Source organism: Miscanthus floridulus, chromosome 2 (genome assembly GCF_019320115.1).
Source record: "Miscanthus floridulus cultivar M001 chromosome 2, ASM1932011v1, whole genome shotgun sequence".
Classification (NCBI taxonomy): Eukaryota; Viridiplantae; Streptophyta; class Magnoliopsida; order Poales; family Poaceae; genus Miscanthus; species Miscanthus floridulus.
The window spans coordinates 121,054,661-121,059,213 of NC_089581.1; the positions used below are offsets into that span (position 1 = coordinate 121,054,661).

At 49.0% G+C, this 4,553-nt stretch overlaps 1 pseudogene; it reads right to left on the reverse strand.

The window, feature by feature from the left end:
• Window positions 1-1,074: 1,074 nt before the first annotated feature.
• Window positions 1,075-2,147, reverse strand: LOC136539516 (premnaspirodiene oxygenase-like; annotated as a pseudogene).
• Window positions 2,148-4,553: the final 2,406 nt, after the last annotated feature.

A 4,553-nucleotide genomic window follows, 5' to 3' on the forward strand; every position in this document is an offset into this window, starting at 1 on the left:
AGCTTGACTCTTCTGTGCGGCAGGCAGGCAAGCAGAAGTCAGACCTCTTCTCTCGCTTCGGGGCCGCCCGGTTGCTTTATACGGCGTGCGCTTGGCTGGGAATCCCCGTCGTGGAGGACGAGATATTCTGTCGCCGCGATGGGGTTCGGGTGCGCGTGGACGAGGGGTGCAGGGGGGAGGAGGGAGGAGCGACCGGTGGTGGCAAGGGCAGGCCGGTGGCGGCGGCGCCGCGCGATGGCGAGGTCGAGGGCGAGGCGGCCGTAGCCAAGGCCGAGGGCAGGGAAGCCTCGCTTCCACGGACCTGCTCGCGTCCTTCGGGTGCGCGTGGGGGAGGGGTGGCGGGGGGAGGGGGAGCCGCAATTACTATATTAACCTTCCACTCATAAAATTAATTAGCGCTAATTAATTGCTTAGGAACTAAGATGAACCGAGAAGTACCCCCAACCACTATAAAACAATTTTTTATAAAGGTCCATGTAGACATTTCTGCAAGTAACATTTATATCTCCAAATCATTTTAGAAGAGGGAGTGCGTTGATTTTTTATTTCTTTAATTTAAGGTCCAAATTCTGTGAGAGAGACCGAGAATCCGAGATCAGGATGCATCCATGCATCACTGCATCAGGCCAGACGTCTGTCAGCTGCTTCCGTTGGAAGTTGGAACGACGAGCGTGCATGAGCGATGGCAGGAATCCAAAATCTCCGGCGGCCACACGGTAGAAGCCGCTGCTGGGTGGACTGCGTGCATACACTTTGGGCCTTTGGGGTGGTGGTGCAAATGCTGCTGGGGAGAGGTCTAGCAGGGACGGGCTGCCGAGCCCAGACATGCCGGCCCATCGAACTCACACAGTGCACGGCCCATTAGGCACAACTGCCATTTCTTCCTTTTTTTTATGTTATCCCGTGCATTGCAACGAGACTTTGTTACAGGTTGTTCCACCGTTGCATGTACTATGAGATAGGCCATCAAACTCGGACAAGCTAATTTAAGAATATAAGAAAAAGCTAATAAAATGTTAGATTGATTTATAAGAGGATGTGAAAAAAAGTAATTGTACATACTCTTGTTCCGCATCAGCTCTGCAGCTTGCTCATGACCCTCTTGTTCCGCATCAGCTCTGACATGCCCCAGCAGAGCGCTGATGCTAGTGTCCCCGTTCCAGACGCGAACATGTCGAATATGGCGGCCTTGATGCTGTTTCGAGTTAGATGGAACCCCAGGCTGCCTCTCTCTTGCAGCCCGAGGAGAACGTCAACCAGGTTCTCGTCCTCCTCGCCCTGCCGCCGCTTGCTGCCCCAGATGCCTCTCCTCTCCTTTATGATCTCCTCCAGGGTGGTGTCCACCGTCCTGTGGACCTGCTCGAGGGCACGGCGCATGCCGGTCACCGCGGCGAGCACGGGTCTCCAGGTCGGGGACCGTGAACCCGCTCGCCAAGACGACGCCAGCACTGACTGCCGACAGGAACTTGTCGGCGTGCCTCTGCACGTTGCCGAATGATGCACGGGCGACGATGCTGTTGGCCAAGTTGTGGAACACCGCCGTGGATGGCCCGGCAGCTCTCGTATCCTTGCCACCTCAGTCGCCATCTATATAAATAAATGAAACGTTTAATCTTTGTTCAATGCTAGGACTAGGAGTAGCTCAAGAATAAGATCTCGCCCGCACCATGTACCTCTTGTTCCCTTATGTGGCGGAAGGTGAGCACACGCTTGGGGCCGAGGATCTCAGCGGCACAAAGCTGCCGGAGCTTGCGCCAGTATTCACCTGTCGGTGAGATGACTATGTCCGACCAGCCGTAGAGCAAGATGTCGCCACCCAGGACCAGGAGCCTGGGGCGGGTGGCGAAGTTGGCGTCGTGCGTCTTGAGCACCTTGCGGGCCATCTCCTTGGACGACACCACCACCAGTGGGATCTCGCCTAGCTGTAGCATCATGACCGGGCCTTGGACGCGGGTGAGGTCCCGTAGCGCGCGGTGCGGGAGCGCGTTGACGAGGTGGTGCATGCTGCCGGTGACCCGCAGCTTCCACGGCCCCGGCGGGAGCCTCACCTTAGGCGGCCTCGTCAGGAAGAGCTTCAGGACCCGGATCAGCCCTATGGTGACTACGGAGACGAGCAGGGATTGGTAGAGAAGGTTGTGGCGGTCCATGGTCTAATTACGACGCGTGATCGTAACTCGGTCCAGGGTTCGTACAGCTGCCCGCTGGTTACTTAACTCTATGTATATAAGTACAGAATTATTAACGCCCAGACGACCGGCGCGCGAGATGCGTCCACACGCGGCTCCCGTTCTCAAACCCGCCCGCCCCGCAAACGCGAATAGAATCGGATTGAATAGAATTGCGCCTACCACGCCTCTGTCCTCCATTCCCCAGCGCCCCGTCCCCACCCCGTCCATGTCCCAGGAGCACGAAACACTTCAAAAAGTGCAACATCGCAAAAAATATGTAAATTATATAGTGCAACATCGAAAATTATGTACTACAATATTCGAAAATTATGTACTATAACATCTCAAGTAGTAGTACTGCAACATCATAAAATCAACCATAAAACATGAAAATGGAAACAACTCAATAATCACCTTTCAGTACCGCAACATTTGAAAAATGTAATTTGAACAATTAAATTCCCCTGCTACAATAATTCCAACGTTAGAACTCTCTTTTCTGCAACACATGAATCATCCTATTGCAACATTTGAAAATCACATCTGTTGCAACATCCTAAAAATCCCGTTGCAACACGGAGAAATAGCAAAAGACGTACAAAATAGCAAAGGGGATGGGTTCGAGGTGCAGACTGCTCCAGCCCCTGGCCCATCATCTTTGAGCTCGCCGAAGGGAGGGAATACGACCCCAGAGCTCGCCGGAACCTTAGCCACCGCCATGTCCCTCCGATCCAGAGGAGGAGGAGGAGGAGGAAGAGGAGGGCTTAGATCTAGAGGAGGAGGAGGAGGGCTCAGATCCATAGAATAACCGACCTACCTCGTCGAAGCTGTCGCCGTCGTCCTCGTCTCCAGTGGGAGGAGCGGGAGCCGGGTCGCTGGGGAGTCGCAATCGAGGTTGTGGAGGGGGAGCGAGGGAGAGAGGGAGCGCGAGAGGGCGGGACGACAGTGAGCGGGCGGGACGGCAGTGAGCTGGCGTGCGGGTGAGGCATCTGTCTCGGGGGCGCTAGCAGACCTGGAGAGCAGGCGGGCGGAGCGGCTGCGAGTGGGTGCAGGAAGCAGGCGGGCGGAGAGGTAGCGAGTGGGCGTGGGGAACGGAGAGGTCAGAGGATGCGAGTTGAGGACGAACGTCCGAATCATTATCGATACAAAGTATATATTGATCTGCGCTCATGTGGCCTCTGACCATGTGTGATAGGGCCCTATTCGTTTCGCTGAAAAGTCAGACTGAAAACACTGTTCGTGGATTTATTGTGAGAGAAAAACCACAATTCCATTTCGGCGGTCGATCGCCGGTTTGAGACTAAGTGAACGATCAGACCACCGCATGCTCCTCTCTCCACTCCTTTTTCTGGATGCTTATGTCATCTTAAAAAAAAAGAAAATATTTATTTCAAATTTCTATAACTTCTTAACGGTGTATTCATTTTAAATTCCGTATGGATCGATGTGTTCTACGCGACGAGATGAATAAAACTAGACCCCACTTACATATGTTTCGAAATTTTTTCTAGTAACAATTTATGTGTATGAACTTATGACAGATTCGTTTGGTGGCACAGCTACACCTGAAACTTCCTTTTTCTTCCATTTTTTGTTTTTTCTACCATTTTTCGTTTTCATTGTATATTTATAAGTTATACTACATAGTTATTTTCGTGCATAATTTTCATATTTCCACTAATATGTTATGATATTAATTTATACATCTAAATTTTTGATATAACTTATACGTCCAACTTTACATATAAGTCATTCATCAAGATATATATCTAAATTATACAAACAGGTTGTACATAAATGTTTTGTGTATAATTTTTGTAGTTTCCTACGAAATTATATTGATAAGTTTGTTCCACAAAATATTATAGATAAAAGTTATGCGTATAACTTTATCAGGTAGTAAGTTATATGTATAAATTCAGATACGCACCATATGTGTGTCTAGAAAGTCAAATCTCACATATAGCTACAAATAAGGGTAATATCAAAAGACAATGCTTAATATATAACGTACTTATTATAAATGATATAACCTTAGACATCAAACAGCAGAAAATACAACTCCGATATTCGGGTGAAGACTCTAATTCCACAGAGACAACTAGCTGGTTGATCACAAGTCTAATTCCTCCAAACTCTAGCAATCTGGTATCCATCCGGGATTTTTATCTAAATAATTGAAGAATAAAGCAAGCGTAAGTACATGTCGTACTCAACAAATATATCATGGGGTTCATGAGGCTCAAAAGGCTGACACTAGTTTAACTACGATTAGCTTTTAATGAGTTAAATTTTAGCAATTGGGTGACAACAAGTTTATTCACAAGCCCATATAAACACATAATCAGGTAAACATGAATAATAAATAGCATAAACAGTAATCAT